Consider the following 12541-nt stretch of genomic DNA (forward strand, 5'->3'; position numbering starts at 1 on the left):
AGTGAGGAGAAAAGCCCTAACCACCCAAAGCCAGAGAGAATTGGGCATCACTTAAGTCTTCTTATCTGTGTGATCTGAAGACTTATTACACTTGAGGACTGTGCATCCCCAGACGGTTAGGCGTCGCGTTCAGAGCATCCAAGAGACATTGTGGATTGCCAGTGAACGAAGTCTGTGAAGGTTTGGGAGTCTACCTTGAAGACTTACCAGAGTGATTGGGCGAGGACTATGTGACCTTAGCTCAAGGAAAATACGGTGAGGACTTGGTGTCCTGAGCTGCGTGTTCAGGACTGGGTGTCCGGGACTGTGTGTCCTAAGGTTTAAATACCTAGCCGCTCCAACCAGACGTACAGTTGTCACAGCAACTGGAACTGGTCCAACATATCATTGTCTTCGACGAGTCACTGGTTTTATCTTCACTTCCTTTTTCCTTACTGTTACTCATTGTGAAGCCATTGCATGCTTGCTCTATCTTTTGACTTCACAACGTGAATGTATGATCTTTTTGGCTTCATAACTTCTTCCTACCTGATCCTTATTACACTGCAGCTGTTTGTCATTGTGCTTTCAATCTATTGATTACTTGACCATGGCTTGCCTAGTGTAATCTAACTTCTGCTGCATAGTAATAGGAAAAATCTTCGCTGTTTGTCTTCATAACTCCCACGTTTTGAAGACTTTCTTAAAAATCACCTATTCACCCCCCCTCTAGTCGATATAACGCACTTTCAATTGGTATCAGAGCAAGGTGCTCCCTTGTTCTGTGTGATTCGGTTTAACCACCTGGAGTTTTAGCTATGTCGACTGCAGGGATAATCAAAGTCTCTGCTGCGTGCCCCGTCTTTGATAGAACTGAATATCCCTACTGGAAGAATAAGATGCGCATGCATCTTGAAGCCATTGACGTCGACCTATGGTATGTCGTCGAGAACGGCGTTCCCAAGGCTGGAGAAGGTGTCACTGCTGCTGATGTCAAGAAGTTCACTCAACTGGACTCTACTGCCAAAAATATCATCTGTGGTCATCTGACAAAAGGACAGTATGGCCGTGTGAGTGCCTTGAAGACATCCAAGCTGGTCTGGGACTGGCTCTCCAAGGTCAATGAAGGCATCTCAACCTAAAGAGATCAGAGAATCAGTGTTCTTCACAACCTCTTCAACCGCTTCAAGCGAAATGACAATGAGAATGTCCAGCACACATTTGACCGGCTCACTGACATCACAAATGAGCTTCAAGCCCTCGGCGCCACTGAGATCACCAAACATGAAATCGTCAAGACGCTGCTGAGATCACTTGATAGTTCGTTTGACATCCTAGCCCTGATGATTCAAGAACGTCCTGATTTCAAGACACTCGATCCGTCTGACATACTTGAGAGGCTCAACACACATGATTTTCAGCTTTCTAAGAAAAGAGATATCTACGGTCGAAACTATGGGCGAACTCGTGCCTTGAAGGCAAAAGCTGTTTCCTCATCTGAAGAAGAATCTGACAGCAGTTCTGATCATCCTGAAGACATTGGAAGGGAACTTGCAATGCTAGTGAAGAAGTTCCAAAAATTCACCAAGGAGAAAGGCTTCAGAAAATCTTCACGATCAAGCTCAAGGAATGATGAAGCTTCTGCTCATGAGTACAAGAAGAAAACATGTCACAAGTGCAAGAAAAGTGGACACTTCATCTCTGAGTGTCCACAGTGGGACAATGAGAACAGAAGGAAGAAGAAGAGCAAGGAATATGATTCTGACGACAAGAAGAAGAAGAAATACTCAAAGTCTTCTTCCAAGTCTTCCTCAAAGTCTTCATCACACAAGAAGAGCTCATCTGGCAAGGCACGTGCGTTTGTTGGCAAGGAAATGGATTCAGAGGAGGAGTCCGCTTCTGAGGAGGCAGAGGAGGAGTCTGAGGAGGAGTCTGATTCTGGCATTACGAGTCTGGCTACAGCATACGTCGCCAAGTCCATCTTCAACACTGAAGACAATGACTTCATCACCGACACCGATGCAAATGACAAGAACGACTCCACTCCTACCTACTGCTTCATGGCACGCGGTGCCAAGGTAAACACACGCACTACTCTCTATCAAACATCTAGTGACGATGACTCTGACTGTGATTCAAAACCCAGCTACAAAACACTTGCTAAAATTGCAACTGAACAACAGAAAGCTATGGAACATATTCAAAAACTGTTAGACAGAAGCGATGATCTGTTGGGTGCTGAAATGACTCGATCTGAATCCTTAATTGAAGACATAAAAAATCTTCACGTTAAGTATCAGGAACTTGAAGATCGTCTTGATACTCTCTCAACAACTCATGAAAAGCTTTCCTATGATTATCTTCAAAGGAAGCAAGAACTTGAGAAATTGAGAGCGGCTCATGAAGATCTTCAAAAGGAAAACGAGTCACTTCGTGCCGAACAGATCAGTTCCGCTCAGGAAGGATTTGAACCACCATGTCTTAAATGCGTTGAGCGTGATAATGCTACTTCTGTTGCTGAATGTTCCACTGCTACTGCTGTTGCAATATCTTCAACTGTTCATGTGGTAACTAACCCCTCTGCTGAGGATACCACTGCTATTGCTGATGAGAATGCTAGGTTGAAGACATTGCTTGAAACAGGGATGTACAAAAGTCTTAAAGGACATCAGACATTATGTGATGTCCTCAAGAAGCAGATTCTGAACCGAAACCCTAGGAAAGAGGGTGTTGGGTTCGTAAGGAAAATAAATGCAGATGGCTCTTACTGGAAACCTGAGCAGTACCCCAAAACCACATGGGTTGCTGCAAAGGAATTTTCAGCAGATCCATCCAATTTGTCTAGCTTCACTTGTGCTAACCCCATTATCATTGATGAATCCTTTGATGCAAACTATAAACTGTTTAAGAATCAGAATGGTGAAGTGTTTGCCAGGTACATTGGTACTAACTGCAGGAATGGACCGCCTATGAAGAAGATCTGGGTTCCGAAAAAGTGTCTGGAAAATCTTCCTGTGAATGTCTTCATGACACCTCACATGAAGAAGACAAACCTCAGACCAAAGGCATCATACGGTACAAAGGCTTCATACAGACAAAGGACTCACCTGAGTCGCACTAACGCAAATGTTTTGCAGGGGAACCATACTCAGGCATATGAATATGAGAGCGGTTCATCAAACCGTCATGTTCATATGACCAAAAATTATTCTGCTTATTCTTATGAGTACTATTGTCCACCTGCAAGACTGTTTGCTAAGGCTTCAAAGCCAAAATTCTCAGATGCTGCACTTAGACTTATTGCTTCTAAGCCACCCTTGAAGATGTGGGTGGTTAAGAAGGCTTAACTCTCTTTTGCAGGGAAAGGTCTCCAGCAGAAAACCAAAATCTTCTAACGCTATTGCTGGGGACCTTAAAAATCTTGTAGGGCGCAAGATAAAATGCCCAAATGGCATCATTATGTACTTCGTTCCTGAATCGCATGCTACTCTCCCTATTAGTCCTAATCTGGATCTAAGTTTTCATAACCCACTGGTTCATCAAATGTTTTTGCTTCACAATTCTCTTCGTGAAGCCTATCCCCCTAACTGCACTGTAGGGTACGACACCAGCGTCTTCAAAGTCTTCAGAATGGATTATTGACAGTGGGTGTACAAATCACATGACTGGCAAAACAAGCCTTCTTATGGACTCAACCTTACGTCCATCCGACAAGAGCCACATCACATTTGCTGACACTGGTAAAAGTAAGGTATTGGGTCTAGGTAGAGTTGCAATCTCAAAGGATCAACACATGGATAAAGTCATGCTTGTTGAATCCCTTGGCTTCAACTTAATGTCTGTCTCAATGCTTTGTGATTTGAACATGATCGTAATGTTTGGAAAATATCATTGCCTAGTACTAATGGAATCTGACAAGTCTCTAGTGTTTGAAGGGTATCGAAAAGATGATCTGTACGTGGTAGATTTCTCAGCAGGGCCACAACTTGCAGTATGTCTTCTTGCAAAAGCTTCAGAATGCTGGCTTTGGCATCGGAGGCTTGGGCATGCTGGCATGAGGAACCTCCACACCCTTGTGAAGAAGAAGCATGTCATAGGCATCAAGGGAGTCAAGTTCAAGAAAGATCACTTATGCGGTGCCTGTGAAGCAGGGAAGATGACGAGGGAAAAACATCCTTCGAAGACAATCATGACTACTACTCAACCCTTCGAACTGCTCCACATGGATCTTTTCGGTCCCACTCACTACTCAACTTTTACTACTACTGCTTGCCTCTATGGCTTCGTCATTGTTGATGATTACTCTAGATATACTTGGGTGCACATAATCTTTACAAGACTGAAGTGCAGGATGTCTTCAGACGCTTCGCCAATCATGCTATGAACAATTTTGGCACCAAGATAAAGCACATCAGAAGTGACAATGGCACTGAATTCAAGAACACTGGCCTTGATACATATCTTGATACCTTGGGCATCACACATGAATTCTCAGCTCCGTACACACCACAGCAGAATGGCGTCGTCGAACGCAAGAACAGAACACTCATTGAGATGGCCAGAACGATGCTAGATGAATACAAGACTCCAAGAAAATTCTGGACTGAAGCCATTGACACTGCATGCCATACAATCAATCGTGTTTATCTTCACAAGCTTCTGAACAAGACATCTTATGAACTCCTAACTGGCAAGAAGCCAAATGTCAGTTACTTTAGAGTATTTGGCGCAAGGTGCTGGATCAAGGACCCACACCACACCTCAAAATTTGCACCAAAAGCACATGAGGTTTTATGCTTGGATATGGAAAGGATTCGCACTCCTACAGAGTCTTCAATCTCTTTCATTACAAAGTGGTTGAAATAGTGGATGTGCGGTTCGATGAGACAAATGGTTCACAAAGAGAGCAACTGCCAAATGTGCTAGATGAGATTCCAGCTAGTGAATCAATCAAGCTAATGGGAACTGGAGAGATTATACCTTCTGAAGCTCATCCTGGAGAAGAACTTATCATCTCAGCACCTGATCAACATGAAGACAATGCTCAGCCTAAAGACATTCCTCCCAACAACAACACAGATCAGCAAGAGCAAAGTCTTCGCCCTGTACATCCTTGTGTTGCCAATCAAGTGCAGATTGACAGAATAATTGACAGCATCAATGCACCTGGTCCACTCACTCGTTCAAGGGCAACTCAGCTAGCAAATTTCTGTGGGCACTTCGCATTCGTCTCAATATCAGAATCCAAGAAAGTTGAAGAAGCCTTCATGGAACCTGAATGGATTCAAGCTATGCAAGAAGAGCTTCAACAGTTTGAGCTGAATAATGTATGGGAACTGGTTAAGCGTCCTGATCCACGGAAGCACAACATAATAGGCACCAAATGGATATACCGCAACAAACAAGATGAGCATGGTCAAGTTGTCAGAAACAAAGCTCGTCTCGTTGCTCAAGGATATACTCAAGTGGAAGGCATTGACTTCGATGAAACATTTGCTCCTGTGGCTAGGCTTGAAGCCATACGCATTCTGCTGGCCTATGCAAATCATCATAACATACTTCTATATCAAATGGATGTGAAAAGTGCCTTTCTCAATGGCAAGATTGAAGAAGAAGTGTATGTTGCACAACCGCCTGGCTTTGAAAATCCAAAACATCCTGACATGGTATACAAGCTCAACAAGGCACTGTATGGCCTCAAACAAGCCCCTAGGGCCTGGTATGACACACTCAAATACTTCCTGAAGAGCAAAGGCTTCATACCTGGTTCCCTGGATCCCACTCTTTTCACGAAGACATATGATGGTGAACTATTCGTGTGCCAAATATATGTGGATGACATTATCTTCGGCTGCACCAATCAGAAGTACAGTGAAGAGTTTGGATATATGATGCAAGAGCAATATCAGATGTCCATGATGGGGGAGCTGAAGTTCTTCCTTGGTCTTCAAATACGACAACAACGCAATGGCATCTTCATATCTCAAGAGAAGTATCTCAAACATTGCCTGAAGAAGTTCGATATGCAAGACTGCAAAGGCTTCACAACACCAATGCCAGCCAAACATCATCTAGGTCCTGACGACAATGGTAAAGAGTTCGATCAAAAGGTATACCGCTCCATGATTGGTTCTTTGCTTTACTTATGTGCATCTAGGCCAGATATTATGCTTAGTGTTTGCATGTGTGCTCGATTTCAAGCGGCACCAAAGGAGTCGCATCACTTAGCTGTGAAGCGAATTCTTCGATATTTGGCTCACACCCCAACTCTAGGATTATGGTATCCAAAGGGCTCAGAGTTTGATTTGGTTGGATTTTCGGATGCTGATTATGCTGGTGACAAAGTTGATCGCAAGTCTACATCAGGCACATGTCACTTTCTGGGACGATCACTTGTATGTTGGTCTTCAAAGAAGCAGAATTGTGTATCTCTCTCCACTGCTGAATCTGAATACATTGCTGCTGGATCTTGCTGCGCTCAGCTTCTGTGGATGAAGCAAACACTCAAGGATTATGGCATTCATCTGAAGCAAGTACCACTTTACTGCGACAACGAAAGCGCCATCAAGATTGCCAACAACCCAGTTCAGCACTCGAAGACAAAGCACATTGAAATTCGTCATCACTTTCTCAGAGATCATGTTGTGAAGGAAGACATTGATATCATACACGTCAACACTGAAGAGCAACTGGCAGATATCTTCACCAAGCCCTTGGATGAGAAGAGGTTTTGCAAGTTACGGTGTGAGCTAAATATCCTGGAATCCTCAAATGTCCTGTGATCAGGCACACATCCTAACACTTATGCATATGATGACTTAGATGTGCAACACACGAAGTGAAGTATATCTTCAATCAATGAAGACATACATTCTAAGTGTGAATACATCAATGTGGAATTTGACTTCGGAGCGCCATGATAATTGTGCGCCGTGTATGGGTCTAATTCTTCCTATACGGTGGGTAACGCCACCACCAAACGTTCTATTTTGAAGTGTTTCACTCATGGCGTTACCTTGCAATATCTTCACATTTGGTTTGGCTTCGAACTCAACATGTCTTCATGATTATCTTCACTACGTTGATTATATAGATATATACATACTAGTGTTCTGTCCTCTACAGCATTCACTTATAGCTATGTCTTCTTGGTTGGATCTTTTGAACTAAGTGAATGTGATCGGACCCTAATCTCTCTATGCTTTCTATCTCAAATTCTATCTCTCCAAGTCATATGCATTCTATTGAAACTGTCGAATGTCTTCACTGCGTCGTTGTCAGCAGAAGATATAGAGACAACCATAAAGTCCGTTTTCAATGCTCATTCCTCCACATAAAATCCGGAGAAGTAGGAACGACCGCCCGAAAATCCAGGCGTGCGTGGGATGTGGAACAAACCCCAAACTTCCGCAAACTGGCCACGCGTTCCTCAAATGCGAATCGCCAGGGGCACCTATGTAATAGCACAGTGCCGCCCCTATGCCTATAAATTCACACTTACCGCGGTCATTATCTCCTTCTTCCACCCTCGCACGAACCCTAGCGCCACCGCTAGCTCTCGACGACGCCGGCGACGAAGCGCTTCGCTGCCGCAACCTCTCCGATGCCGTCCTCACGCCGACCGCGGACATCGTTCTCTCCACCGTCGCCGTAGGTGTCTTCCGTCGCCAAGTTAGGGCACGGAGGACTGAACTGCTCGGCATCATCTCCCACTCCGTCTAGCAGTTCCAAGTGTGGTAAATAAAACTTCTTTTTACAGCCCCTTTTGATCTCATGGTTCTGTCACTTTCTACCATAAGAAGTTTCTCTTCACACAAGTTAGATCTCTCAATCTGCATCTCATAACATGCCTGGTATATTCACTTGTGCTTCATGAAGTAGTTAGATTCCTCACTTGTACTGATCTGTGGGTTCGTACAAATCTGGAACCATGTTCTTAACTATGAGTGAATGTCTTCGCATGATGAGGTCAATGTCTTCTAAACTGATTAATCTTCAAAACCTTCTGAGAATGCATATGACCTCTTCCCCTTCCCTCACACCTTAATGCTGTCACAGGTACATGTCCATGGGAGAATCCTTCGGTTCTCATAGTCTGCATTCATTTGCAGAATTCCTACAGCATCACATAAATTCTCCTGAAGCCAGTTCCTGTTGGTCCAGCAAAAGAAAGCCTTTGAAGCCTTTGAAAGTTTTGAAGCCTTTCAAGTTAAAGTTTATGGCTTCAGAAGCAGCAGCAAGGAAGGGGGGCAGACAGCGACGTGGAGGAACTTCCAAAGATCTGCCTGAAGACCTGGCAGAAATGTATAAAACAGATCCTAAAGAGAATTATGGGCAGCGCAAGACCTGAATCCAATGGATTCGACGTTATTGGGCTGAACAATGGTTCAAATACCGCTTCACAACCCAAGAGTATGCTGAGAAAAGTGCCATCAAAAGACCGTGGGGAGACATCTTATACAAGAACCTTGTACCCAGGACCAGAGATGAAGCTATTGCCCAAAGCTTCTATCCATGCATGGTTCGTGGGCCACAGCCTGATGATGCACATCCGTCGTCACTACTCTGGTGTCGTGACGACAATCTGTTCAAGTGCAACTTCCAGTTTGCCCAACAATCAGCGAAGCAGAACAAGAAGAAGTTGGGGTTAGACTTCAACCCTGGCCCCTCCGCACCAAGGGTAGATGGCACACGCTATGCAGAACCCAATATCATCGGTCTGTATGCCAACCTTGAGGGCCTCATCACCCGCATCTTAGTCCAAGGGACTGCCGTGAATGACCCTCCAGCTGACTCTGAGTCTGATGAAGCTCCTGCTGTACCGAAGCCAAAGCAGTCGAAGAAGCCAAAAGCTTCAAAGCCAGCCCCTTCATCAAAAATCTCAAGGGTGAAGCCATTGGCAACTGCACCTCCTAAAGACAGTGTGCAGTCTGAAGACGTATCCCGCGTCTCCAAGCCCCAGAAGGCCAAGGTGCCTCAGCCACACACCGGCAAAGAGCTCACAGCTGCTGCCATTCTGTGTAGCGAAGCCATTGATCTGTCAAGTGATGAAGATCTTGGAGATGACGCTCTAGAGCAGCTCATCAAGAGCAAAGAAGAAGCTGGGATCTTCAACAATTTGCCTCTCTTTGATGTCGCCATCATCCACAACTTCATCGACGAATGGTTTGCCACACCAAACATAAGCTTCGAATATCTGCAGCTGCCCGTTGGCCTCAGCGTCGCCTTCCAAGGTGCAATTGCTTCAGAACTTGCCATTGCCCAGCGCATTGTTGAACTGAAGCAGAAAATTGATCATGAAAAGGCTCAGTTCAAGAAGAATATGGCCAAGCTCAGCGTGCAAGAAGTGAAGAGCTTCAAGACCATGTTGCATGAGCTTAAGGAAAACTTTCTGAAGAAGTGTGCCGAAGCTCAAGGTTCACGTGAGCGGATGAAGTCTCTGGCAGAACGATGTGTGCAAGCCTACAATGAGGCTGAGAAGCGCAAGGCACTTGGGCGTCCTGGCATCGACCCCAAGATGGCCGCGAAGAAGAAGAAGAAGCCTGCTATGGCTGAACCAGAGGCACCTAGGCAAGAAGCAGTTCCAATTGTCTTCCCAACTGCAACGACTGGCTCGAAGCCAAAGAGCCGGTCAACAGCTTCAGAGCTCAAGAAGACAAGAACTGCTGAGGCTGAAGCCAGGAAGAGGAAAAGCTCTAAAGCCTCTCCTACTGCCCCCAGCAAGAAGAAGCGAAAGATCAAGAAATCTCGGGCTGCTCCCACAGAGCCCTTGATAGTTGAACCTATTTCTATGGTTCACGCCAACGCAGAACGACAACTGACAGTTCATGAGCCTGCTTCCACAGAGGCTCCTGAAGCTGAAGACATACCAGCAGCCGAACCCATTGCTGCTGAAGACATTGGTCATCAGGATAATGTACAAGACGATGCAGCCTTCCTCAATATGAACAAAGCGAACTCATTAGCATTGGTCGTCCTCTGACGCCAATTGCACAAGATGCGTCATGGGCGGATCGCCCTCAAGAGGAAGAAGACAATGAGGCCCAGCCCACTCCAACCCCACAGGCGTCGTCTGCATTCCGCAGGCTTCGCAAAGGTCCAAGGCCTCAACTCTATGCTGAAGACATTCCGGCTGCATCAGCCGCAGAAGAAGCAACACAAGAGCCCAATCCTATGCTCCACCAAGAAGCAGTTCTCCAGGAGAACGTGCTTGTGACTGACCCTCCAGCTAGTCAAGCGGAGGCTGAAAATGTTGAGGCTGCCACAACAAACACTGAAGCCAATGTGGAGCCCTCCCCACCAAAAGCTTCAGCAGACAGCGAAGCTACTGATCCAGACACTTCTGTTCCTGAGTCTGCTGCAGGTCCTCAATTTGATTACCATGTTGAGCACAGGCCTCATGTCCAGAAGCCAGTCCCAAGGCTACCAAGGTTCCCAGGTCCTGCATCAGCACCTGGCTCCTTTGACATCAATAGCTTCAAGGCAGACAATACATTCTTCAACAGCTCCAAGAACCTCTATTCAAGGGAAAGGATTTCATTAGATAGGTTCTGGAGCTATCCTCAGCGCAGCTACTATTCATGCATCCTATACAACCAAGGTTGTATCTTCCCGCACAAGCGCCTTGATGTTGAAGCCATTGCTGGTCTGCCCTGCTTAGAGGAAGCGCTGGATTGCTTCAAGCAAGTGGGTCTGCTGCAGTTTATAACTGATGAAGAGCACTGGAATGAAGAGCTTCTGTTGCAATTCTATGCCACCCTACACATCAAAGGATACAACAGAGATCCGAAGACTTGGGCCCTGGAGTGGATGACCCGCAATGTCCATCACGAAGCCAATGCATTCGATATCATTGAGCTCACCGGCCTGCCCACTCCTGGCGAACTCTTCGAGGAAGGCTGTCCACTACACACTGAAGCTCTTGAGAGCATATTCCAGAGGCCTGAACCAAAAATGAGTCAGATGCTCTCCATGATGAAGCCATTGCCCCACGATGCTCCTTATCCAACAGAGTTCTTCGTTGAAGACTTTGAGTACCTGCCTAGAACCATCTATCACATTATCCGGCGGACTCTCTGGCCTATTAAAGGGCACTCTCCGAATGCCAAGATCAAGGGTGCAATGAAGACTCTGATATCTGTATCCTTCATGGCAAATGCTTCAACGCACAGGATTTCTTCATACGCCAACTAGCTGCATCAGGCTCAGATCTGTTTGGTTTAAAGTACTATGCTCCTTGGGTAATGAGACTGATCAAGCTTCACTCTGCGATCTCATATCAGCCCTCAGCCCGCAACCATCGGATCTTCTTGCCAGATGTGGATACCTCTGCTGAAGCTACATATCCTGAGCCTGCCAAGCAACCTTTGAGTCTTCAGAATGCAGAACACCAGAGCTTCACTCAGAACGATGAAGGTGTTGAAGCCATCTCCAGGGTGTATCCTTTGGCTGGCACTACACGTGCGCCACACCCTGCTTCAACTGAAGCCACTGATAGTGCAACTGCTTCAAGACCCAAGAAGCACGCTCGTGTTCTCAATGACCGAGAGCTTCTTGTGGCCCTTCATCAAAAACAAGATAGGCATCACGACTGGCTAAAGCGTCAGATGAAAAGCCTCTTGGTGGATGTTAATCGTCTTCAAAATCTTGCCACCAAGAATGCTTTCGTGACTCATGAAACCTGTTGTCGTACATGGAAAGGGCTATCAATGATGTGTACTGAAGCTGAACTTGAAGAGGATGGCTTCACTGAGCGATTCAAGTTTGACACCACACCTCCTAGAAGGGTTGTGATGCGAAACACACCATCACTTGAAGACTCTGAGTTTTCTTCATCTGCTGCCACAGTCACTGCAGAATCATTGATGAAGAAGACGATGCTACATCACCGTCACCTGCTTCAGCACCTCCAAGCTCTTCTGCACCGCCAAACACCTCCAACGACCCTGCTGCTCCTGAGAACGAGTAGACACTCTATGTCTTCAAACCTTTTTGGTCCTTGCTGACAAAAGGGGGAGAAGCATATGGGTTGATAGTCTTCAAGCGGGTCCATATGGGCGGGTGCTTTATGTTTTGCTATATTTTGCTTCGTGCTTACAACTCTCGTTTTTGCTTCATTTGGTTCTTTGAGTTGTAACACTAAGACTCGATGGTCGTCTGCTACTTGTTTGCCACCCTATTTTGCGAAGATAAATTCTGCATGTGCGACGATAAATTCCGCACTTATCCCATTCTGCAGACGTCCATTTTCCATTATGCATGTCATTATCTTCATATACTTTCACATGCATAGTGGATTGTCATCATAAGCTGAAGTGGATCTCCACAAGTACAACCTGCCATGTGCATTTGCATTCCAAAAGCAAATTAACTTATATGCACATCTTCAGGGGGAGCCCTTGCAACTTATGAAGACAATTCCTTATCCTTTACAATTTCACAGACTATATTCCCCGTTGAAAACGTCAACTAGTTTGTCATCAATCACCAAAAAGGGGGAGTTGTAAGTGCATCTAGTGCCACCCCTAGTTGGTTTTGGAGTATTGACGACAAACCTAGTTGA

The sequence above is a fragment of the Triticum urartu genome, chromosome 4, assembly GCF_003073215.2.
Source record: "Triticum urartu cultivar G1812 chromosome 4, Tu2.1, whole genome shotgun sequence".
NCBI classification, from domain to species: domain Eukaryota; kingdom Viridiplantae; phylum Streptophyta; class Magnoliopsida; order Poales; family Poaceae; genus Triticum; species Triticum urartu.